The 26,979-nt window shown below is 45.2% G+C and overlaps 1 protein-coding gene across 5 annotated transcripts in view; it reads left to right on the top strand.

Moving 5' to 3' along the window:
• PAK3 (p21 (RAC1) activated kinase 3) overlaps positions 1-26,979 on the top strand; it is a 180,340-nt gene that overhangs the window by 72,832 nt on the left and 80,529 nt on the right. For 3 of the 5 annotated variants that reach the window (XM_039488708.1, XM_039488712.1, XM_039488711.1), the window contains exon 1: positions 14,436-14,633. The exons of the other annotated variants lie outside the window; for them this stretch is intronic. The gene's annotated coding sequence lies outside the window, so the exon portion shown is untranslated. Of the gene's footprint in view, positions 1-14,435; positions 14,634-26,979 lie in introns of those variants that run through there. 5 annotated transcript variants of the gene reach the window in all.

Below are 26,979 nucleotides of genomic sequence, written 5' to 3'. Positions count from 1 at the left end.
TACAGATTATGGTTCTGACCTTTGCTCAGCTGTGTTCTCCTCTCCGAATGGGGGTATAAACTGGACAATACCTTTCATTGTAACAGTCCTATCACTCCCTAGTAACTGGGTGTTCTTAAAATGGGGATAAGGAACTAGGACAGAAAGTGATGTTGCTCAGCAATGTTTCTGAAGTGAACCAGCCCCACTAGTTAACCAACAGGGGTTAAATGAGATTCCCAGGGTGGGTACTGTGGGGATAAGAGAAAAGGAGATGCAGCCATAGTGGCTCTTATGATCTGGCATGTTGTTCTTGTCAGTTTTCTTTCAAGAAGAAAAGAAAAGAAAAGATTGGGTGTAGTGTTTTAAGGATGACTTTGCTTAGCTGGATTATGAATTCATAGTGCTTCACAAAGCAACTCTACCGAGGGGCTGTCTTGCTGTCAGGTGCATAGACAGCTGATGGCTGTCAGCCCAAGCCAGTCATTTTACTCTTATGCAGTGAAGCCTTTTTTGGTGGTGGATAGTTGTGGCAGGTGCTTAAGCTGAGGCAGCTCTGCCCAGCATGGAAACTTACAAGACAACTGCAAAGCTACTTTCAGGACAAAGAAAATTGGGACACACAACCCACCACGCACGGACATATATGTAAGCAGACAGGCTGAAGGGACTGCATTTTCCAGTGAGCTGAACTCCTCCCAGAAAGGCTCTTAAATCACACACATCCACAAAAGGAGGTTGCTTCTCCTCTTACTTTCTGGGATGACCAAGAAGCAATGAATCCCTAGGCTTTAGGTCTCACTGATACTATAAAAAAACAAGCATCTTTCTGAAAATGTGTGTCAGTGTGACAGCTGGAGAGCAAGTGCAAGCTTGTAGCCTTCTGGGAGCTGCCATGGTGTTACACACCACTTCCATAAAAGTTAACCTTCCTTTAAAGGGGGTAAAGGGTTAAACTCCTTGTTTTGTATTATGTCAGTTTGTCTATTGCAAAGGGAACTCTGACTCCTAGCACAGAGCATAGGAATACAGGAGCAGATCAAATGATCTGTCTAGTTGCAAAACCTGCCTACCACATGATCAATGCCAGATGCTTGTCTCAGAGGAATGCAGAACATTGCATATGATGTCAACCCCAATGAAATAATTAATTAGGTTCTGGGCGATTAATACTGTGTGTGTAACCGAGAGCTGAACTTGGCTCAATGCACCTAACAGTGTGATACCAAAAGGGGATCTCTTCCTGATCCCAGCTGTTGATCAGATGAGGCCCTGAAGTGTGAAAATTAAGACAGGTGCTATTGTCTAAAACTCCTAACTTTCGTGGCCGGAGCTGAGGACAGTCAATACATTTGGAAATGTTGCTGCTGCTTTAAATTCTGGACCCCCATGGCATGGGAAGAGATTTCTTTGTTTTGTTTTGGTTTTTTTCCCCAATACTTTGACCCTCTATCTTAAAAATAGCTATTGGCCTTGCCTATGATGTGTCCAAGTGCGTGTTAACTTTCTCCATAGTATACATGATAACGCCACACGCCAAGCCTCTTTTCTTCCTCTTGGTATTTGCAGCTGCACATACATCTAGCAGAGTCAGGGCCCCCAAACTTCATTATTTCTTAATTAGTTCTCTTTTTGGCTGAACAGAACAGGAAGTAGCAAGCCAGACAGTACTGAAGTAACCTGTGGCATTATTAAGTCTGCATGCTCTCACATTTTATTTGGTCTCTGCTGCTAGGCAATACATTAAACCAGAGACCTGTGCAGAGTTTAAGAGGAAGAAATGGGTGGGTGGGTGAGAGGGAGGAATGTTATTCACAGAAACTCTGATGGTACGTGGTAGATTTTTGAAGAAATCCTCTGCCAAAGTAATAGTAACACTGAGGATGTGTTGAGGGAATGGGGAAGTGGACCAGCCTATTTTTAAGGCTTTTGTGTTTCCTCTTTCTGTGTACAGTTGTAGGGTTTTTTTGCTCTGGCACATTATCTATTAACGTTAGTGACACTATGGTCAGCCAGTCAAATTCATAAGTCCTCTTTTCTGGAACGAGCTGACATCTTTTTTTTTTTTTTTCCCCTTCAGACCCAGATTGAAAACTGTCCCACAAGATTGGGGTTTCTGTCTTTTTCTTTGAATGATTGTTGTAAATAATTAACATCAGAAATGCAGAGTCATCAACTGGCTGGTTTAGATGCTATTAATTATGCTCAAGAAATGAATCCCACAAAGTTTAGCCCTTTGCATTATGATTCGGTTTGGGCTTCTGTTATTGGCTTGGAGCCTTTTTCCCCTTCCATGCCATTGATCCTTTTAATCGAAAATCTGACCACTCGACAACCTGCTTTTATACTCAGACATTCCAGCTTGCAACTCCAGAAAGCTCAGAAAAGGTAGTGGGTAAGATGAACCACATATTCCCACCACATTTGTGGGCTCCATTTTACAGACTGAGATTGAAGAGCCCATAGATTAGAGAGTAACCTAGGCAGAGCTGACAGGGACCCATGCACAAAGCTTGAAAGGAATGGTAGTAAAATCCAGCTGAAGTGTAGTTTCTTCTCTGATACATGTGCTGGGGGACTGTGTCCTGCACTTGTGGAAGAAGGAACAGCTTTGCTGATCTGCAACTCACTGGCTTGTGTTCATCCTGGTGTAGATTCCCTGAAGTCAATGGAGTTGCACCAGTGACAAATCTGACCCATTAACTCTGAGTCCACTCAAATCAATAATAATGTAATACCATCTGTTCTCTTTCTTTGGCACAGCTTCAGTAAAGTATAGAAGCTGGAGTCTAAAGAAAGACTTGGTTATTGATCCTGACTCTGATTTCACACTGGTGTAAATCAGGAGCAACTCCATTGATTGCCCCAGGATAAAACCTGTGTAGATGGGCTCAGAGTCAGGCCCACCGTGCTTTCGTAGCAAAGGACTGGGGAGTGAATGATGTACCATTTTAAGCCGTAGAAGATAAATAGGTGCTGAAGGATTTATTATACTGAACCAATATAACCACACACCAGAAATAATCTCATTTCATGTTCACAAAGAATTAATCTTATGCTGGATCAGCAATTGATCCTGCATAAGATTAATTTCCAGCCACCTGCCCACATTACAAAATACTACCCCAGGCCTCACTGAAGTCAATGGGAATTTTGCCATTGACTTCAATGGGGCCAGGATTTTACCCACGATGTCAGAGGATGGTGTTAGTTTTACAATATGTATTTTCTTCCTTCTTTCCCCTCCACCCCTTTTATCCAACTATGTATTAATGTGTGTTGGCCTTGTGGAAGACGTGAATCTTCTGGAGAGAGTTGGATGAGAAGGCGGAGCCCTGCCAGGCAGAAACAGGAAAGGCATCCCAAGTGTATGGGGTGGTAAGGAAGAAGATGTGAAGATGAGTCGGTGAAGGAAACAAAGGGAGTAGTGAAGCAGGATTCATTAGTGAAGAGAAAGGGAGGCGGGAAAGTATGTTTCCAGAACATCAGAGCTGTGGGCAGATGATAGAGCTGTGCAGTTATTCTTGTCATTCCAACTGCTGTGAGAATACTATTGATGCATAAATATATCCATATCTGTATATGTGGAGAATAAGACCTTGGTACCACAATCACTGCAGTAGATTTCTGAAGATCTAGAAAGTAGGGCCCTCAAATGTCACATTGTTTTTAATCTGTGAATTGTTAACTGAGATGTAAAGTGGTTGACTCTCCCAGGTACATGAGGCATTACCAAACTGAGGACTGACAGATATATGACTGAATAGCTTACTCAGAGTAGCTAGGATTCTAAGGAGCATCAGCCAATGTTCTCTCCTGTTAATCCATGTAGTTCTCAAACCCTGGGCAGGGACAGGCAAGGTTCAGGCAATAAATGAAGCAAACCTTTAAAAAAATATTGTCTTGATCAAGGATGTACTGGGGAGGGATGGCTGGTTCAGGGAATTGGTGATGGGCTATAGATGCTTCCACCTTTAGGTTGTCTACTCAAATCTAGCCTTGGCTGGTAGGGATCGAAAGTAGTTACCTTCTGATAACTATTTGGTGGCCTATGGGAGTTGGTGATCTCAGTCCATTTCTTAGTGGACAAATGTCCTTACCAGAGAAACCACTATCCCAGGTATCCCTAACTGGCACCTTTGGCAGAGAGGTCTTGGACTGAGTGTACATGGAGACTGAAATACCTTCTTAGCCAGAGATAAGAGGGGGAGAATCCTGGCTCTGTTGAAGTCAGTGGGAGTTCTGCATTGACTTCCATGGGGTCAGACTTTCACCTGGCTTCTACAGAATATGATTAACAGTGGGGTAATGGGGCTGAGTGAAACTTGCACACCACGTGTGTATGCTGGGTTTGTTCTGTGGCCAAACAGAAGACTTCAGTCTCCTGAGTTGTTGCTCCAGTACCTTCCCTTACTGCAAAATTTGCTGAAGATGGGGAGAAACCTCCCCACATAAAATGGTTGCGTGTATCCCCTTATAAGCCCTTTCTATTCATGAAGCATAACATGACCCCGTTAAATGGGACAGAGCTAAAGAGTAACATGATTCTGTTTAAAACCCTCTGACACACAGGCAGGCATTTAAAAACATCGTGGCTGCAAGGTAAAAGCTATTAATACCATTTCATTGTCTAAGAGCCAGAGCAGCTTTAATTACACATAAAAGATTCATAGGACAAGAGTCAATATTGCTGTGGCCTTAACAACCCTAGCGGGGCCACTTTCTCAGCCTCCTAAGGATGAGGCACCTGGTGCAGCAGCACCTGAGAGGCCCATGGGAGGAGGGCCTCGTCTAAGGAAAGCTGCCATTCTGGTGCTTCCTCAATTGCTGCTGAGCGCAAGCTTTCCAGTTGTTGCAGAGATACTCTCAAGGGTGTCAGGCTTAGCAGCTGGTGTATCTCGGTGGTTGTTGCTTTGGCAGTTGTCAGCTCATAATGAGGTTCCCACCTTAAATGGCACATTTATGCCTTGGGGGGGGACTTTGAAAATCATTCAGTTTAGAAACCATTCTGCTGATCTCTCCTGGTGGTAATTTTCTCTCTCTCTTCTCTTCTCTTCCCTTTCGCCTGCTCTGAGGTAGTTGGCATTAAGGGTCTGATTCAAAGCCCACTGAAATCAATGAGGGTCTCTATTGACTTTAAAAGGCTTCAGATTAGAATCTTCATTCCGCCCAATACTGTATTGAGGCCAAGTCCATGTTAAAGTCATTTGAGAGTCACTCTGGATCAGGACCAAAAGTGACCAATTAGTTAGGGTGCCTCCACTTTGGGGTGCCAGGGTGGGATAATGCGGGGCTTACTTTCAGAAGTGCTGAGTACACACAGCTGATTTCAGCAGAAGTTGTGGGTGCTCAGCACCTCTGAAAATCAGACCCAAGTCATCTGATGTTGTTGGATACTCAACTTTATTGGTCTCTTTTGAAACCATTGGCCTAAGTGTTCAGTAATCACTGATTTTAAGCAGTCCAGGCAGCTGTGCTATCACAAGCAGAAGGAATTGCTTTTCTGTTTAGCACTTTCATACCATAGTGCTTTCCAGCTGTGCAATATTTAATCTTCACACCTAAAAATGAACCTAAATTAACCAAATGCAGCCATGTTTGTATTTGGAGTTTTAAGTCTGAATCCAGGTCTGAACCTCAGGTCTCGAGCCCATCTATGTGCAGCATTCCTGTGAGGCACATGAGCCCGTGTTCATACCCCTAGTTTTTGGAAAGAAAATGCAGATGTTTGTGAACATTTTTGGATGCTTTTTGAAGCCCGTTTAGTTGAAAATTCAGATTTTCTAAAAATAGGGACCATTCTAGAAGCTGTTTGCAAAACGGAAAATAATTTTGCACAAAAAAGTGAATAATTTTTGCACAAGTATTTTCATGGAAGTTTGAAAATGTTCGTTTTAGCTCTAGCTACTCTACAGATGGGGAAACTACGACATAGAATGGGAGTCAATGAACTACGGTGATTTGATGCCAGCTGAGGATACACCACTCTGTCTGAGACATTTTTGCCATACAATGAGTTCCCAAACACTTCCCTACTTCCTCTTCTAATCACAAAAATACTTAGCCCTAACACGACACTCTTCATACACAGATCTGAGAGTGCTTACCAAACATGAGTAAACATGACCATTTCCATAGGTGGGGAAACCAGAGCCTGGAGAGGCTAAGTGACATGCCCAGGTTCACACATTATGTCAGTGGCAGAGCAAAGAATAATACCAATGTTGGGTGAAATCCTAGTTCTGTTGACGTCAATGCGAGTTTTGCCATCGACTTCAATGCTGTCAGGGTCTCCCCCTCAAGTCCAGTGCCCTGTTCACTAGGGGTATGTCTACATTTGAGATGTACCCTCGCTCGTTCTGTTCAAACTAGCACACTAAAAATAGCAGTGTAGCTAGGGTAGCACAGTCAGTGACTGGGGCTAGCGGCTTAAGTATATACCTGTCTAGACCCCTTGGGTATGTATTCACGCAGCTAGCCTAAGCCACCACCTGTGGTACCCTGGCTTTTAGATCTCCGAGTAACTCCTCATCCTTGGCAGCTTTTTTAAAAAAACAACAAAGCTAAAATGTTGTCTGCCCAATAAGAACATACTGCTCACCTTTGACTAGGAGAGTCTCATGCACTAGCCCAATGCCGTGATGGTTTGGGCTGCAAGTCCTGCAGGGCAATAGATAACCCCTGTTTCCATTGCCGTTTTAAAAAGAAACATTTTGAGTGGTGGTTTAATTTGTAAAACCCGACTGCAAAATTGTGAGGCAAAATTCTCTGGTGGACGGTGCATGAGACAAAGAGTTGGGGACTTGCTTGGTATGTTCCTGACTCTATCACTGAATTGATGGGCAGCACTGAGCCAATCACGTCACCTCTCTGCCTCAGTTTCCCCATCTGTAAAACTGGGATAATACTACTTCCCTACTGCACAGGGCTGTTGTGAGGGTTAATTAAGGCTTATGCAGTATTTAGAACATGCAATGTGCAATACAATGCCTCAGATCCTTGTCTCAGAACATCCTTTCCTGAAGGAGTGGACTCTGGGATAGGGATCTCCTTGTGGATATTCCGACACATTGTTCCTTTTAGAGGAGGCAGGATTTGAGGACCTAGGGTCCATTATGTGTCCCATTATTATTCTGATATTTTTCCTCCTGCGTCTAAGACCTTACCTTAGAGTTTTATACTGCTACCCGTCACCATAGTATGTCAACACTACATTTAGCGGTGCTAGTTATTGGATGCGGGTTAAATGCCAGTTGATTATTAACAACAGTTACTGGGATTCAACAACTGCTTAATGAGGTGTAACAACTATATATTAAGATAGATCTCTATTAAACCCAGCCTTAATAGTCAATTGGTGTTTAATTGACATATGTTAATTTTCTTATTACATCTCAATTAAATCCACAGTTGAAGCACTCATTTTTGAGTATGACCAAATTATGATTGGAGGCAAAAACATAAACTAAAATATAATCACATAAGCTACAGCTGATCTTAAATGCAAACACTTCATGAATATTCTTCTACCATTGAAAGAGTAGATTTGGGGTAGGTACTTTAAAAACAACGTAGGAAAGGTGGAAAAAATAATCATTCTGCCAATTAACTCTTGCAGCCAGGGATTAATGAATAGTTATTTACAGAGAGAATTTTCACAGCCACTCCCTTTTCAGCAAAATTATAAAATTTGAATTTTCTAAAAACACCCTTGAAATGAGTGTGCAACAGCAGCAACTGAGACCTCCAGGACATTTGTAAAATTCATTCTTCTGTTAAAGTTTGTTTTAGGGGGTGCAGCAGTTTACAAAACTTAGTGATGGAATTTCCCCAAGTTTGTGTGTGGATGACACACAAAGGTCTGTGATTATGCACAGAGGTAAAAAGCATGTTATAATATAGGTCCCAACCTGCACCCATTCCAGTCCATTGGAAAACTCTCATTGACTTCAGTCAATGCAGGATCAAGTCCATAAGGAGGATGATGCAAAAGACTGGGTTATATTTAGTAAAGGGGGCAAAGTAGGAATATATTGAATGTTTAGTGCCAGGGTACAGATAGTTTGAGGCAGGGGACTTGCCTTGGCTTCTCTCTCTATGTATAAATGACTGCAGGCATTGAAAGTAGCAGCACTGAGTGGAGGGAGTCTCTGTTCTAACTGGTCAGCCACATCTTTGACCATGAGTCCTCCTCCTCTGGAACTGCCATTGCTACCAGCCACCTCTCTCAGTAACTAGTAGTTAGGATTTATAATCCCTAGACCTCAAAGCTCTTCACAGAAGTGGGTAAGTATTATCATATTATCCTTTCTACAGAGGGCGTAAGCTGAGGCACAGAGAGATTCAGTGACTTACCCAAGGTCACACAGGAAGTCAGTGGCAGAGCTAGGAGTAGCATCCAGGTCTCCTGACTCCCAGTCCCGTGCCCTCTACCCTGGACCATGCGGTGTCATTATCCACTGTGCAGGGTTTAACCACATGGATACTGGATCATAGCTGGCTCGAGTCATTTCAGTTCAATATTTGTGAATTCCTCTTGCTTCTCCTCTGCTTGGATTTCCATAGGTACCAGATCCCATAACTGAGCTTTTCTGACACAGTCACTGTTGTGAAACAACCTAACTGGTTTCCATAGCTATGTGTTGTTAGGTGTTTCCTAGCTAATGAAGCACCTTTGCAAGGCAGGCTAGTCGTGTGTGCCAGCAGCGACAAATGATCTCCCTACCTTTTCTGCTCACACGTTTGCCTCAGATACATTAATGATCACTAAACCTTGCTGATGGAAGGACTCCTTTTGGTGACAACCTCATTATTCGGTTATCAGGAGCTGACACTCTCCAGGTTGTCACGACAACCAGCCATGATTCAAAGCTGCTCTGAAAGGTCTGAACCTCAGGCAAATAACCAGCCCTTAGCTCTCAGCAGATGCTCAACCCGTCAGCCAATCGTGGGGGAGCTGGGAAACCATGACATCATAGTCCAACCAGTCCAAAAAAATTAATTCTTAGTTTGCAGTGTTCCTCCTTGTCGCTTTTCCCCAAACCCCAGCTCAGCACAGTGGCAAAACCAGTCTGCAGTGTTACTATTTCAAATCACTTCACAGCTGACTTCAAAACTTCAAACTGGGTGAGGGGTGAATGTGTAATCAGGGCCACACACACACACACACAAAATATACAGCATTTCAGTTAACTAATTCAGGCTCGGTCAGAGCTATTGCAGAATGGTGATCAATTACAATCCAGTCAGAAGGCTGGATGCTGCTACAACACTGACAGTCATGCAGTCAGGATCCAGATCAGTTATGTTGCTTTTTTTGTTTTAAGGGGAGGGGGGAGAATTCCTTATCACTAATTTCCTCTGAAGTACAAAGTCACTTGCAGCACCCACTAATTATTGTAGATGGAGAGGGGGAGAGAAAAGCACTGACATCCAATTAATAGCCATGCTATATTGCAAAGAGTATGTCAGGTTTGCCAGGGAGGTGTGGTAAATGCTGTGGAACCAGTTCCATAACTATCAGAGGATACGTTTGCATATACTGCCTAATGCAAGCCACGAGGGATTGCTCAGTGTCGCTAAGCCTGAGTTTTGGCATACCTGGACTGCTGTACCTGGAGCCATAGATTTGATTAGGGTTGAATAAATGTCAGTAGTATTGACCTAAGGATTCCCAGCAGTGATGCTTCTGACATTTGGTTGCAGAGCTTTCCTGAATTGCTGCTCCTCTAGAACAGTATTTCTCAACGACTGAGATCTCCGTGACACAGTTTAGGAAGGCAGCAAGCCGGTTCCTGGTATCTAAAAGGTTGAGAAACTTTGCTCTAGAATTCACTCCCTGTAGAAATCAGCTTAAGCACAAATTTATAAACTTTTAGGAGAAGTTGCTCTCTTTTTTTCCCAAGAAAGATTTGTCTCCTTGCAGGTCTTCTGCAAATACCGGGGAGCACAGTACTTGGCCTCTTTTATTGAGATTTCAAAGCTTGCAGGCACTCAGATACACGGGGTGAGTGCCAATAAATGATTGTAGTAAGTGCTAAGTCCTTTCAGGGTGAACTGGGTATGCAGGAGTTTATAGATGCCAAGTATTATTATTATTTATTATCGCTGCGTGACAGACTATCTGATCAGATCTGAAAAGGGAGATTTCAGCTCCTTTGCAATGACTTTAAATGTCCTCAGCTTGTTTCATAAGAATAGGGGCTCCTCCTGCTGATATTTCCCTTTCCCCTATCTGGTTATGCACTGGTTGTCTGTCTCCCTCCAGCCCAGTGTATTTAAGTGGGGCTGTACCGATATAGCTGTCAGGAGGAATTCACTCCTGCATCAGGGTCACCGTACACTGGCTATGTCTGCACAAAGTGACTAGGAAGCAGCCATTAGGCTCCCCCAAGGAGCATCCCAGTGTAGGAAGCCTCCTCAGCAAACACGGAGTTGGTGCAGCCAGCTCTGTGCTTCCACAAGAGCCCTTGGTGCAGGAGATGTGTAAGAGGCAGGCCAAAGGTGGGAGGAGACGTGGTCAAGTTATGCCCTGGTTATTCCTGGCTGCTGCTATGGCCCATAGGGGCTGTGGATCAAGGTAGGGCAGCTCCTGAAGCTACTCTAACATGGGGCAGAGGCTAAATTGGCCTCTGGCATTCACAGAATTGGAGTGCTCAGCATGCCCCTCTCAGCTGACAGGGCTGAATTGGGTCCCTAAGATGCTTCGGGAAGGGAGGCTCTGTGTAAATGTAAACTCTGATCTACTTTTCAGATAAATGACAATTCAATACACTTATATTTTATGTAGCACTTTAAATTAGCATCCAGCAGGGAGATATCCTCTCCTGTGCTCTGTAAGTAGGAGACAGAAATCTTGTGGTGACCCACTAAAGATTCGGGGGACCAGGTTAAGCAGGATTCTGCAGCAACATCAAAACCCTTGTCTGTCCAAAGTGCCACACCAGCCGAGCAAGTCCAACCTGAACTGCAGAATTTCAGAGCCCTTGGGCCTTCCCAGTTCTATGGCCGTGAAATCATTCCCTGTCAGTGGAAAGCAGTTAGCCCTTGAGAATGCAAAGAACAATGTTCCCTTTGTTAACATGCCTTGAAGCATACAGTGCACGCAGGACCCCTTACGTGTAGCCTCCAGTGTGTGTGAACCTCAGAATGATTGGGTGGGTTTGAGGGGGGACCCACAGGTACTGTGCTCTTGGGGGGACTTCCCCAGTCAGAGGCAGAGTCCCCAAATGCCAATAAAATACCTTTTTTGTGGCTTCTTCCTCCTGCTTTCTCCTATGCCACACTGCCCTTCTATCTCTCCCCATCTCCCTTCACCAGAGTTCCTTCCCCTCTATTCCCTAAGGGGCTCCTTCTCTTCCCTACTGAGGAGGGGCTGCTTCTGAAGATGGGTCAGGGATGGTCCTGAAGGTGGGTGATGTTCCCTTCCCCCTCTCAAGGGAACTGCATGGGTATGTTTGTGCCGAGCTTGGTCCCCATGTCTTTTACCTTCATCGTGCCTTCTCTCTGTAGCTGAATAGGTTTTTCTACTGAGATGCAGCCCCTCCCCACAACTATTCTATTCTATTCTATTCTATTCTATTCTACACGGGTGGTTCTTATACCACACTCATCATCACAGTATCCCTTGTGGTTGGTGACCTCAGTGGCAACTCAGTGGATAAGCTGGCTCGAATTCAGAGAGCCAGGTGGTGGCTTGAGAGTAGCTTATGGCAGCAGCCTGGAGATGGCTAGAAGGGGTCCCCATAAAACCACAATCCCAAAAGCCAAGGGTTTGGGGAGCCCCAAAGGCCCACCCTGGGCAGTGGTGCTAGGACCATTCAAAAGCCCCCATGACTTTTGGGATAAATCACTTGCCAAATATCACCCCGATGCTTTGGTGATATTTTGACGGTTGTCTCTGCACCCAAAAGGGTTACAACCTTAGTGAAAACTGAGATCTGGGGGCATATGCCCCGATTAAATAGTGCAGGGGGAGAACGAGTCTCCTCTCTCCCTCCAGCCTCTGATGCTGGCTTCATTTTTATGCTCTTTGATAGAACAAATAGGAGACTAAACGACCCCTTCGTATACTGTGCTGGCCTGGTCTTTGTGAAACACAGGCAGAGTCCACGGGCCAGGCCCTTGCATATGTGTATCTATTTTTTAAAAAAATGCATGTGATCAAGTCACATGATTAGTTTGATTTTTAAATGAATGGACCTTATTCACCCACTGATTCTGCCTCCTGACGTGTACTGGTGCGTCTTAGGCAATGCTCTGACCAGCACTTGTCCTCACGCCGTGCCAGCCCCAGGAAATTTCAAACAGGGCACATTTCTTATTCTTAAATGGTGGCTATAAAGATGTGGATTATTTGTTAAACTGTGATTCGGAGTCTGAGCTAGTCTGAATTATATTTATAAACGAATCCCTATTCTACGTAGATGTCTGGGTCGCCGTTCACTCACTCATCCAAGAGTTGCCATCAGTGCAAGCTCTTTCTGGGCAATGGGACTTTCAAAAGCTCTCTGCATTGGTCTAACTCTGTTCCTTTTGACTTCAAAGGGAGCAAAGTTAGGCTATTGGCAAGGCACTTTTGAAAATCCATCCTACCTAACACAAAAGAGAAGCAATTCCCTATAAATTATTCACCCAGTGCTGGCTCTCATGATCCAGCAAAACTCTCCTAGTGATGGGGGAAACAGTGTCCGTGATACGTAAATTACCAGTACAACCATTCCTGCTACCTGCTGAGTGGGGAGAGATTCCCCTCTTACGCTGCCATGAGATTGCTGGGCAGGCCTGGTGAATATTGGCACTAATATTACCTAGACATCCTCTGTAGAACAGCCATGCCACCTTGCCATGCACACCATGTACATGATCATATCAGGTCTCACAAGCTAATCAGCATTAGGTTAGATTAGTACTTCCTGGATAGAAGACCTTTGAGAAACCTCTGTGTGTAGCAGGAAGTAGTGATAGCAATTCAGTAAGGGCTGCTCTTCTGAGTCAGAATTGAATCAGTGACCCAGCATGGTGTTGCTACTGGAGAAGCTGTCTTTTGAATGAGTTGTACAACTCAGGCATGACTACATGGGGTCACTGAAGATCACATGGTGCTTTGTAGGATGGGGAGTGCTTGTTATCTTGGTCACATTTTGACTTGGGTAATTACATTCTGCTTGCGTAAATTTCTCCTGAAGTTTCAGCCAGGAAAAGGTATTGTTCATTTTTTTGCCCCAAACTGTCGCGTATCGTGGCTTTGTATTGTGCTTCATCCCAGAAGGCTCAGGCACTCTGCTTCATCCCAGAGGTGGGCACATTTTAATGGCTGCCAAAGTGATCTCAATGTATGGTTTTAAAAGGCTCAGTATAAATGTAAGGTCATTATCATCAGTATTGTAACTAAAATGGGATGGTTTTCTGCTTTTCAAACCTATCTTGTCAGTAGGAATCCAACTTGTTGGTTTTGGAGAAGCGGCAAAATGGATCTGACTGTCTCGGAAGATTTAATTCTTCAAGCCAGAGTTCAGTGCTTTAAAATCCTAAACAGAAAGAAAGAGCAAGAAAAATAATCTGAAAAGACACTAGGGGGAAATGGGAATCTCTTCGGACTAGTCCATGGCTCATTGCACAAAAGTGTCCTCTTTATTCAAGAGGCCGGAAGTTTGTTTGGAAAAAGAACTGCTGCAGCAAAAGCACATAGAATTCAGCAACACGTGGGGATGACATTTAGCAAAGTGGCTTATTGTGGAAACCTAAGCAAGTTTCATGAAATTTTCACCTTCTCATTGGACAAAGAGAAACCACTGCCATGAGCCAACCCAAACCTACAGATGTAAGTCAGACATACCTTTAATGTGATGAAGGCCAAGGGTTGAAAGAGCCCAGAATAGTGAACTACCCTCTTATCCCTGCAGTTCTGGCTTGAGGTATATTGACAGGACAATGTTGGGGAAACTTGCAAGTTGCAGTACTCCCGCCTGTGCTCAATGTGTGTTCTATGGATAAACAGTTGTCTTCATTGCTGTAAATCCAGCACCCTAAACCAACACTGAATTCACATGGGAAAAAAAGTGTAAAAAATTGAATGCCTCAATATTCCCTCTTTTGCTGGGCTCAGGAAGTAGTTTTGTACGGCGTAGGGATCCATTTATCCTTCAAAATAAACCCAGGAATGCAGGGGATGGTGCTGCATATAAAGGTGTGTGTGTGTCTCTGTGTCTGTGTACGCATGTATACGCATTTCCGCATTGGGACACTTGCTTTTTTTTAACCTGCTGCAAGTGAGGAGATTCTTACACCACTCCTGTGTTATTTTATTCAAGTTTCTCTATTCCCTCTCCCACTTCAGCTTTCCCTGCGTTTCCTGACTTGAAACAAAAGATTTGCCTATTCCAGCCCTCTCAGTGCTATTAGTAGTATTATTATCTGCTCTCTCTCCGCCAATGAGTGCAGCCAAAACCTGGTGACGACATGGGCTAGGGAACAGCAAGGAGGCAGTGAAGCATCCAAGCTACTAATGTTAGGATTGGAGGTCAAGAAGCTGCTCTCCACAGAGAATGGGAAGCTTGCAGATGGACTAAGCTTGGAGGGGAGGTTGCTTTTGACTGACAATACCAGACCTCGAAGGTGGACAATCGGGTGCAGTATGACAGGACAAAGTGCAGGTAATGCCTTTATTTTTGCTATCAGGCTGTCAGTGCAATTGGTGCCTTATCTTGTGCTGTTCAGCTGGGAGAGGAATGGCCTATGGTTGCTTTCTTAAAACTGCCTGCAATGAGCATTACAAACAGCCATGTGTTCTGTTTAAATTTCCTTTATTGTTTCCGAGACTGTATTTAAGGGAAGGAAACCATTCAACACAACTGATGCTGTGTGGGGTATTTGGTTGTGGGGAGAGGCTCTGGTGGTGTATTCTAGGTTTTGTGTATTTTCCCCCAATCTTGACACCTGTATTATTGTATTGCATCTGAATTTTAAAAAAATGGAGATTGATAACTTCCTGGTTAAAATAAAAACCGTAAAGCCTGCATTGGCACTGAAGTTGTGTCAACACAGACACCAACCATAAAAGCTGTCTTGGTGTGTTTGAAATCGAATCCCAACAATGCAGTTTTCTAGGCTGTGCTTCTGCAGAAGAGTAAGAAAACCTATAGACTCTTTGTTATTTATTCTTCTGTCATTTGCTGGCAAAATGCACCTAATTCACCCCCTTTAAAACACTTTCTTGCTAAGTTTTCCCCAAATAGATTAAATGCAGCGATTTTGGTCTCTCTCATGCACACACATGGTGGTGGTTTGTGACACCACAATGAAGCTGTCCCTGTGTTGGGTTGTCCCTTTGTCCCAATATTGTACACTAGCCAATTGAGGAAGTGTTACAGCCCAGCTCTGCTGCTCCAGTCTCCTCTCCTCAGAGGGGGAGATGATTTCAACACTGGTGCCCCAAAGCCCATTCATCTTCTTTTAGAATCCAGTTTTTTCTGGTGTTAGACTCGAACTGCATTTTATAGAGCCAAACTCTTTTAAATATTATTCCATGTAAAGAAATATGGGGAGGAAAAGGGGAAAAACTGTTGCTTCATATTGCGCTGTGTCTGGAAATGTCGAATGGACATGGGCCTGAGCTGTGAAGTGCAGGTCTGGCTCTGGACTTGTCTTTGGAACCACCAGAGGCCTGGGGTGTTGGGAGCCAGGGTGTTTGAATAATCCCCATTCTTGTTAATAGGGAACTTTGACGCTAAACTTACCAGGAGTTAGCACTCCTTTGGAGAGTTTGGCAAACAAGTTTGCACCTTTCATTCCCGCTCTTCTGCGCCCTCCTCCCCCAAACAAATTTTTAATCACATGTAAGGAATATTTGGGGTTTGTTTTTTATTTTTCCTAATTGGCCAGTAAATGCTTCTGCTTGCTGCGTGAAAGCTGGTGCGGTAGCAGTGGGAAGTGGCTAGTTAGAGATCAAACTCCACTTTGCTGGGTGACAGGGTGCTGATCTGACTTTTCCCAGCATGATCAGCAGGACTCACTGTCACAAGAGTTGTGGACAAGGCAGCTGCTGGCCTGACGGGGAGAGAAAAGAAAATGCTCCGGCCTGAGGGGAAGATGAAACAAAATGCTCCCCAATGTCGCCTATCTCTTGTATGAGTTAACGTTCTATGCTGGGTCTCTGTGTATGGCTGGTGGGAGGGGAATGTGTGGGGACAGTGAGGAGCACGGGATAGCACTGTGACGAGAGAGGGGGTGTGGGCAAAGTGAGGAGGACGGCAGAGAGGAGCATGGGCTTGGTGTGCAGTGGGCGTGAGGGGAAGGGGAAAGGATGGTCAGGGCGGACAGCTGGGAGGAAGGAAAGAGTGAGCAGGTTGAGACTACGAGGGGAAGGTGGGGAAGGAGGCAGCCTGGGAGAAGACAGGTGGGATGGGCGAGGGCTTGGAAGAGGAATGGGAGGAGGCAAGGTGGGGTGTCTGGGAGGGAGTGCTGGAAGGGGAAAAGCAAAGGGTGAAATCTATAGTGGCAGGATGAGCGAGCATGACAGGGGACTGGAGGGTGAAAAATCTCGCTCGGTCAAGGCAGCAGCTTGGGACTAGAGAAGGGGATCGAGAGGCTGAGAGCTGGCTAACCCGCCATGCTTCCTGCCTAGGAGCCATGATGGCAGCATTCCCTGTGACTGGTCTTGCTGATACTCAACTTTTTTCTTAAGATTTCCCACCATTGCTCCCAGTGGCTCTGTTCCACCAATGGTAGGAAAGGTGGGGCACTCAGACAGATGGGGCAAAGGTAGCTGCCACCTTGCCATCTAGACCTTGTGTGAGCAGGCATCAATAACATGGTCCTTAAGGCTCTGCTGAGCCATCTGCACTACTGCATTGACGGTAGAAACAGGGGAATTTTCCAAAAAAGGTCCAGTGTAGACAAGGCCCTTGTGCACTTATCTCATCCCTCATGGAACCCATCTGTGTTGTGTCGTGTGATGGAGACAGGCAAAGAGGAAAAGCGCAATGGGGCGATAAATCTACCCATGCCTTGGAAGGTGAACAGGTAGTGGCAGTGACCCCAGTAATTTGGTCACTAGTTAGAATTTCTTTGCTAATAGAAATAGCAGTTAAAAAAATCAGGCATACAGTTAAAGGAGGTTCGAAGTCTGGTGAGCGCTTTGGTAGGTTGCTCTAGGATTGGGCGAGAAGGTTGCTTTGGGCATTCAGAGAGGGATTGATGGATTGCTCTAGGTCTGGAAAGGATGAGTGGATGGATTTCTCTAGGACAGGTTGTTGCTGTAGGTGTAGGAGGAAAAGGGATGCTTGAGGCCTGGACTAGTGGGTGGGATTACTGTATGCTTGGGTGGGAAGATGGAAAGGTTGCTGTGGACTTGGGAGGATGCCTGGCTCTAGGTCTGGGCTGGTTGGAATCTGGGTAGGCTACTCCAGGACTGGGAGGAAAGTTTCCCTGGGCTAGGAGGGTGGGCAGTTGGGTTGGTTGGGCTAGGCCAGGGTGGGAGGATGAGACAGCTGCTTTAAAAGAGCAGGTCAGTGGGCTGCTCTGGGTCTTGGTAGCATCGTGGGTAGGTTGCTGTAGGGCTGAGTGGAGAGGTTGCTCTAGGCGTGTGTGTGCAGATATGCAAGGATTGTGTAGCAATCTGATCTAGGGAATTGCTCTAGACTTGCACAGGTGTTCTTTGTTCTAGACCTGGGGGGATGGCTGGCTGCACTAATCCTGGATTCACTCATTTAGTTACTCATGTAGTTACTCATTTAGGTACTAGAAGCATGTCTGAGCTGCACCTTTGCTCCTATTAGCCATGAGAAGGATTCAAAGTAACACGGGCTACTAGTTTCAGCAGCAGCAATTTATGAGAGCTGCACCTCTGATCAGCCCAGTGGCAGGCATTCACCAGGGCAGTCTGCCTTTGTAATCATGGGGTCTGTGCCCTATGCTCAGATATGTTCCCCCGCTACTCCCTTACCGCAAGCCCCTTTTAACACCTTCACCAATGAATGGATCCACCACCATCCTCCTTGCAATAACTCTCTGGCAGGTTTTCATAACTCCTACAGTGCTCGGTCTCGAGAGACCTGTGGATCCGCCATCCTTTCAAATAGACAAACCCGAACAAACTCCCTGGGTGAAATCCTGGCCATACTGAAGTCGACAGGATTTTGGCTCCTCTGTCTATATTGGACAGAACCAAAATCCTGTATCCGAACAGTCCCTAAAAATGTGGGGAAGCTGGGATCCAAACCCAAGCTTTGTGGCCGGGGCCCTTCTCCACAGAGCCACTTTACAAGCCTTGAATAAGGGGCAGTGACAGCCCAGTCAGGGGTGCCACAGGCTGCATCTTTGTCTCCTGGTGCTTATACAGTAGTGACACCTAGGCGTGCGAGGGGCGAAGCTCAGTTACTAGCCCTGGCAGCCATGAGTTAGTCATGCTGCTGCAGGAAGACTGCTGGTTACCTTTGACACTCCTGAATGAGGTATGTCTGCTGATAGTACGCAGCAGATAGCAAAGCACTGTGGCACCATTGTTTTGAGCAAAGGGGAGGGATTTTTTTGTTTCGCAAGTAAGAACTGGAGAGAAGCAGCTTTCTGCTGTCACCAGCCCCTAGTGACCCACCCCAGGAAGAATGCACCATTTCTGCTGCATTACACAGAACTGCCGTGGATAGATCAAAAAGATCTTAGCTGGGATAAGAGGCAAAGTTCATAGATACAGTGTCAAGGCCACTGGCTGGGGTTTCCACTAATGGGTTACATCCACGTCAGTGTCTGGCAGACATAAAACTTAATTTTTTAGTCTTTAGTTACACAAGACTTCTATGACTTGGTGGCTGGTGTGAGTGAGTACTGAACAGGGTCAGGTCTGTGAAGATCCCTCAGCTTTCTGTGTGGGGGTTGATAAAATCACATTTAGCCTTCTCCTAAATTGGATTAAATCCTGCTTGCCTCCCTCAAGAGAGCTCCGCCATTGATGTCAATGGGACTGTTGCGGCAAGTAACGTGAGCAGGAGTTAGCTCAGAGTTTGTATTGGTTTGATGGACTTCGAACATGTGGGTGTATAAAGTAGGTAAGTGTGTCTAACCCTAGAAATATTGGCATCACCTGAGCAATGAGCTCATTTCAATACATAGTGACATAAATTTACCTGGCCCTTCACAGACAAAATAAGGCCCGGTCCCTACCCATCAGTCACACAGGTAAAATAATCTGTCACATATGTGGCAGTGTTTATGCTGCTGCTGCCTGAGTTGTACCTGGTATGTTTCAGGGAAGGCTTAGATGAGAAGGATCTTTAGAGAGAAAAAGAGCGAGTGCACAGCATAAGGGTAGTTCAGATCTGGAATAGGCTTCCATGTGGAGATTGTAGAGTCCCTGTCATTGGAGGATTTTAAAAACAGGTTGCACAAACAGCTGTCAGGGATGGTCTAGGTTTACTTGGTCCTGCCTCAACACAAGATGACCTCTTGAGGTCCCTTCCATCCCTATATTTCTGTGATTTGATGATAAGCAATAATAATAAATGCAGAAAATGACGTTAAAGCAATGTAGAAGAATGCAGACATCAGAAAATGCCTGAGTCAAGGTTGAATGCATCACCTTTACTCTGTCCCTTGTCTGGACACATTATGATATAGGCTTTATTTAATACTGTGATTAGGGCTGAATTAAGGCAGTCTGGAGCATCAGGCACAACACAGCACTCTTATGGTGCTGCCCCAGCATCTGGAGTGACGGTGGTAGCGGGGCTCCCCCTCCAGGAAAGTAGGAGCAGTGGCATGATCACTCCCAGAAGCAAGCAGCAGCAGGCCCTCCCCCCCAATGCATGAGTCATGTTTGCAAACTTTTCTTTACAACCATGTGGGCTTGAACGTTCATTCATTTTAAAACAAAACAGAGATTCTGATGTATTCTCATGACTCCAGGACCTGCAGCACTGGGGTAGGCCTACAGTGTCCATGACTTGATCTGGCCCTGCAATCATGTATGGTTATTTATGAATGTAATATACTGTATTCCACTAGTGTTTATAACCTTAAATACACATGCATATCTAAAATAACCTGTGATTACAATATTACAGATCATGGTATGATGCAAACCTTCAAAGAGTCAGTGTTAACCTTAACTTTCTCATTTCCTTCTTACATCTGGGGTGCTAAGAATGCCTCTGGAATATTTCCATGCTCACCTATTTTTATAAACAGTCAGGTTATTGTGTGTGCAAGCTTACCTTACATATGCGCTAATAATACAGGTTTATTTTGGGAGGCCTTTTGAAAATGCAGCTGTGTCTTACTGGTTGGTGGTGAAGGTCGTAATGTTTTCTGGGTTGTTTCCTCCTCCCTGTCTCTCCATTGTAAAAGAGAAAATCCTCTAGACCTAAAATTGTCCAGTGCTTTTCTGCAGCAACTCTTGACTGGACTTGCAGTGCCCAGATGCCAGCTCATATTTTTGCCAGCCACAGGCTTGAAGTAATGTGGTGCTGTTTGCTAGAACTGTGGCTGCAGTTGTTCTATGGACCTGGTGGTAGGGATGCTAGTCACTTTGTTAAATTCCTGTACATAATTTGCTACAATGCTGCCATTCGGCCCTCCCGCACACCCTGTTCCCTGGATGATCCTGGACTTGGATTTGGGACATCCTTGCACCACCACTTCTAAAGTTGTCGAAAAAAAGTATTTGTACAGGTGGAAGCATAGACAATGCCTTTAATTCTGATTCTGTTCTGTAAAACACAGACTATTGTGCTTTGAGCTGAGGTTCATTTGTCTCAGGGGCAGACACTGAGACCACGGCTCCTATTGGTGCATGAATATTTTAGCAATTGAAATGCTGTCTGCCTGCTCCAGAAAAGAGCTGTTCAGATCCTCATTTGCTCCGTTAATGAACAGGCATCAGGCTGGTTCAGGTCAGCATCCTGGTTAGTTCTTATGGTGGCTGATAATGACCCCATCTCTATGTATTGTGTTGTGACCTCCTCTTCCTCACTGGATCTGGGGGAGCTTGAAGTGGGGCAAAGCGAATGGTTTCTAGGAAGAAAATAAGGCAGCACGAATTCTTTCTTTGTACTGATGGACCAGGGAGGCTCATTGCTTTTTTGGGGGGATGCTCAGTCCAGAAAGTTAAGGGGGAGGTTTTCATACAGTCCAGGTTGGGGGATTCAAGTCCCTCCCTCCCTCCATCTCTGTCTTTACGTCTTCCTACCCTGTGTCTTACTCCCTCTACATGCTCTCCCCAGACTCCCCTCTTTGTGCCCTTCTCCCACTCTTGGCTTTGACCCTTCTAATGCCATCCCCTTTGCTTGGATGAACCTTTCACTTCCCATGTGCCAAGCTCGCCCCCTCCCCACCTTCTGATCCCTTCTTTTCTGAAGCTTCCTTATGATGATCCCATTGCTTGTCCTTCTGACACAGGAACTCTTGTCCCAGGAATTGTACTTGTCTGAGTTAGGGCCAGACTGGGTCTAATGGGACAGGTGCGAGAGTGAGGGAATGAGGAGAATCCCCTCTCCCTTTTGCATCCCTGGGAGGGGCCAGTCAACGTTCTGCTCCTTGAACCCAGGGAGCACAAGGAGTCCTCTAGTTGCATTTCTCAAAGGCAGACACCTGCATGCGGCCACCAGTGGATTTTTTTGTGGCCACGACAGCCTCCAAGACCTGGGCAGAATTTGTCAGGGACAAAGCAGCGGCCCTTCCCTGCAGCGCCCAGCTGTTGCTCCTGAATAGCATTTACCAAGGGCACTGAGATGCGCTGCCTCAGTGTTTGCACTGGTGCTGCTAGCAGGGATTGGCCCCCTGCACCGGGCAGCTTCCTGGGGGAAGCAGCCAGCACCTCTTGTGACATGTGGGGCTGTCAGTGGAGGAGGCTGCGGTGTTCAGTTGCAGTGGCGCTCCCCCGGGCAGCTCCCCTGCTCCCACCCAGTTGGGGCACGGGGAGCCAGTGAGTTCCCGACCCTTCCCTGGGGCGGCCAGTGAGCTCCCCACCTTCCCCAGGACAAGCTCTCACCGAAGGGCCATTGGGAAGCAGGGACAGAGAGACAGGTCAGTGCTTCCCCCGGCCTGGTCTGCACTTGCTGTTTACAGTTGCTGTAGCTGCCACAGCAGCTCAAAGGCTCGGGGCTGCTTGGCAGCTCCCTGGCAGGGTGAGGGGCTCCTGCTCCGTGACACGCTCTGAGCACAAGAATAGGAGCAAAGTCCAGGTGTGCTGAATGGGGAGCTCTACTTCCTACTGCCTTCTTATGACACAAATAAATTAGTGATTTGGATGTGTACATGTGCATATTTGTTTTTCCTAAAGTTAATTAAGTATTTTAGGGACAATTTGCCAGAGCGGCCACCAGCAAGGGTTGGTGGCCGCACACTGAGGCCACCAAAATTTTTGGTGTGAGAACCCAGTGCCACCAGTGATGTGGGTTGAGAGTGGAGCCCTAGCCTTGTCCTTACTGCACTGGCTAGCAGAGCTGGCCCCGCACAAGGGGACTGGAAATACGTGTTGGACCCTTCTTTTCAAGGGATGTAGCAATAGCAACTCTTCCCTGAGCTCCCAGAGGTATTGTAGCTGCCTCAGGCAGACTGCCTCCAGGGGCTCAGCCTGGGGGGCAGTGCCCCCACATTGTCATTACCTTCGCTGCAGCCACTGACTTTATATCCACAATCTGGTCTTAGAGTTGCGTGCTCTTCAGGGTAGGGACCTTGTCTTTTTCTATGTCCTGTAAAGCACCCTGGACACTTACGGTGCATTCTACATGAATAGCTATAATACAGAGTTACCTGGATGTGAGGAATACTGAGCACCATATTGTTATTCGTAAGCAGAAGTAGTAGAAGGCTGTGAACATGTATCCTGGAATGATGCTTCTCCAGTTCTTACTTCTGGGCATATCTGACCTGCCTCTCCCCTTGTCCAATGAGATCTTGCAGCAACATCATGTGGATGGAGTTTTCCAGCCAATAGGTGGTGCCAGAAATCAACTACTGAATGCAGTTTGATCTTTCTTCATTCTGTTTAGCTCACTGAACCACATTGAATGGCAGTGTTATTTTCACAGGAAAATTTTCCAGCATAGCTATAGTGATATTATTATAGTTATACTGGTATAGGTCCCCATGTGGACACTCTGTTCTGGAACACATGTGAGTTCATTCTAATATACTTAGTCTACTTGGAAAGTGGAGAAAGTATACTGGAATATAGTCACTTTTATTCCAGAATGGTGTGTTCAAATGAGGAATTCTAATTATAGCAGTAGATTTATACCGGTATAGCTATGTTGGCATTTGCTCCTGGGCAAGGAGAGGAAAAAAATCTGTCCATACTTTTTCCCAGCTGCCCCCAAAGCACAAACAATTGTTAGAATGCTCCTTGGCTTTCTGGTGGAGTTAAGTAGCACAGGGACCCTCAGTGATGGCTCTCAGTTCTGTCATACAGTGTCAGTGAGCATGAGAGGCTCCACAATTTCATGGAGTGTGGCGATAAGATGACCAAACCTAACTCAAGAAGCAGCAAAGAATCCTGTGGCACCTTATAGACTAACAGACGTTTTGCAGCATGAGCTTTCGTGGGTGAATACCCACTTCTTCGGATGCAAGTAGTGGAAATTTCCAGGGGCAGGTTTATATATGCAAGCAAGAAGCAAGCTAGAGATAACGAGGTTAGTTCAATCAGGGAGGGTGAGGCCCTGCCAACTGCTAGAACAGGGCAAGTTTCAAAAAACAAGTTGATTTTGTTACAGGGCAGAAAAAATTGGTTTATTTTTCAGCACAGGTTTATTCAGGCAGGAATGGCCTCTGATAACATGTGTGTACACTGCCTAGCATATCTGGGTGCCCACCACAGTTGGGGCCTTTAGGCGTGTCACAGTTCAGGGCAACTGCACCTGTATTCTCCCTCCACGGTCCACCCAGAGCACCCAGTCTAAGCCCCTGACTCTCAGATGTCACCCCCCTTGGAAGCCCACATCTCTCTCTCCCTCCTGACCAGGAGCTTTTCCAGGCTGCACAATTCCCTGCTTATACTGTGATATTCCCACCAAGGCAGATTGTCTAAGCAGGCCAGGGTCTACACTTCACTTTCTCTTTGAAGGCTATGAACAATGTAAGCAGTTAGGAGTTCCCACACAGCTCTTTCTAAGCAAGCACATTTATTCTTAAAGTAAAGGCATTACACAGAAAACCTATTAAGAGCAATAAAATAATCTATACCCAAGGTAATTAGTTTACCAGAGGTCACACCCCCAATCCCCAACATTGACTTTTAACGGTAGCCACTGCCTCTCTTATTGCAGCTATAGGAAAACACTGCAGGAGCTAGGGTGTTGAATGCTAAATTTTTAAATGACGACTGTACCATAATCCTAGCATTCCAATCCCCAACTCCAACAAGGGCTCTGGTAGGAGTCAGTCCTGCAACTCTACAAAGAGTTTTTTCTGTGGTTGCAAGTTCATAACAGCCTTAGTTCAGCCCAAGCACCCCGACTGGGCAGATCAGCTTATTTCTTTAGACACTTTGAACCTTTTATCTCAAACCTTCAGAAACAAGTAATCAGCAATTACCCTCCACAGGGCCTAGCTCAAAAGCTGGGTTTTGCAAAACTGCAGATGGGAATGTCCACCAGCATTGCCTGTTACTGCCTATTATTTTACTTGGGGAAAAACATGGTATCTCCACCACTATGTGGTAACTTTTAGTAAGTATTGTCTTTTTAATGGCGATCCCTATACCTCAGTAAAGCAATAGCACTGAATGGTAAATGTTGAGTTTTGAATGCAGCATATTTAAACCCCTTCGTTTTCAATTTAAAACTATTTATAGAAAAAAAAATCCCAGGTTTTACAAAAATTATGTGCTTTTTCCGATTTTCACCCTACTTTTGAATCATTCAAATATATAAAAAGATAACTTGTTTTATTAGGAAAATACAATGCAATGTATGAGATATATGTATTACTCCTGTGCAAAAAAATTAAAAATTCTGCAAAATTCTTCATATTTTATTTGTCAAAATAATACCATATAATCACTCCACTTTCAATTATTGTGATAATTTATTTCAAAATACCAGTCAACAAGTATGTCAACAATACACACAACAACAAAAAAAGATTCCCCCAGGAGTAGACAGTTAAAGAAACCCCTATGAAAACCCAGTTCCAGTTGGGTGGTGCTCGAGGGGGCTGCATGGGGTCCCCAGAGCCCAGACACCTGCACTCCCCGCTCCAAAGAGCCCAGCTGTGGGGCAGCCCCTGGTCCAGACTCCTGCACCCCCAGAACCTTTACTCCCCCCAGCTTCTTTACTGTCCCATCGGGGGATGTGGTGTGGTCCTGTCCTTCCTCAGCCTTTGCCAGAACTGGGTCTCCAAGGCCCTCTCCCGTCCCCAGGAGAATGAGGATCAAGCCATGCAGCTAGAGCATGCAGAGCCTTCATCTCCGCCAGGCATGGCACTCCGCTCCCTGCGAGCTGGGCTCTGCAGGGTCTAGTGGTGCCTAGTGGCGCCCAGCAGCTCTGCAGCCCAAATGCAGTGGGAGAAACAAGGAATTCTGCACAAATTCTGCATTGAACAGTGGCGCAGAATTCCCCCAGGAGTCACATATTACGATAATACATTAGTCTATGTGTCTATGCAAAGCTGCCTGTTGAAGTAAGGCTATGTATTAGTCTAGAAGATACATACAACAGACAGGCACGCACGCAAGCTCTGGAGTGCGTGCGCATCTGAACGTGCTGATGAATCTCACGCTTGCCGCATACACAATTTCAAGCTGCTAGCAGATAACGGGTTAGAGAGCTGACATGCAAAAATGGAAAGAAAACAAAAGTCTGTACCAGAATATGTTTCGGAACACAAGGAATTATTTGAAAGTGTTCAGGAAACAAAAACAGGAGAAAAGGATGAAGTTGAGTATATGCGCTGCAAATAGTGTGGCCCAATTATTACATGTAAGTATTTATGGGCTGATAGTTCTCAGTCTACAACAGTAAACTGAAAAGTTTTATTTGGGCATTAGAGATGTATTATTTTCCTAAACGCAGGGGTGGCATTGTAGTTTGAGTTCTGTTTTAGTTCTGCAGCAAACCACACTGAATTCTATTCATCAAAGCATTGATGTACTGAATACTTTTTTCACCGTCCTTCCATCCACCAAAATAAACCCTGATGTTTACCCAGAAAAATTATTGATCATTTTTTTCCCACTGATTTTCACCTGTCTTTGTTGTTGTAGTAATAAACACGGATAAATTCCTGGGAAAAATTAAAGAAAATAAAAAACGAAAATGAAGGGCCCGAAGCATATTGTACTAGAACACTGGGATGGAGATGTATATAAAACATTTTAACTATAAATACTGTTTATCTTTTCCTAGCACTGATAATTAACTAGAACAAAAAGACAATTATAATAAACTCAGTGGCACCCAGGAGCCCTAGTCATGGACGAGTGACCACACGCAGAACAAATAGACAGTCCCTGCCCCATACGGTTTACAATCTAAGTAATTCCTTCTTGTTTTCCTTATAGCCAGAGAACAAAAAATGCTCCTTCATCTGCATGATCTTTAGATTTAGGAAAATGGCAAGGAAAGAACAAATATGGAATCTCCATTAGAGTGAAACCCCAGTGACTCTCTCTGCAACATTCTGCACCTGAAGTGAAACACAAAGTGGCCACTGTGTTGCAGGTCCCCATATAGCGGGATTCCCAGCTGTTTAAAGGTGCAGAAAACCGAATGACATCTGTTTGCAGTATCTAGCTACCTACGCAGCACGCCTACTCATTTGATTCAATGTTTTGTGTGTGTGTCTGTCTGCAGAGAGATTTTATATAGGCCAATTTGGCTGAAGCTTGCTCTCTCTGTTTCCAGTTCACTGGACAAGTGTTTTACATTTTCTTTAGTTTAACTTTAAATGGACATTGTTTTACCCTGTTCTGCAAAGGAGCTGATCTTTCTCAACTCACACTGTCATGGAAGTAACCTTTTTCTTTTCTGAGCAAGGTCATTACATCATGATGCAGTAATCCTTTGC

This window comes from Mauremys reevesii, linkage group 9 (genome assembly GCF_016161935.1).
Source record: "Mauremys reevesii isolate NIE-2019 linkage group 9, ASM1616193v1, whole genome shotgun sequence".
Taxonomy (NCBI): Eukaryota; Metazoa; Chordata; order Testudines; family Geoemydidae; genus Mauremys; species Mauremys reevesii.
This window is presented reverse-complemented; position numbering and strand designations above follow the sequence as displayed.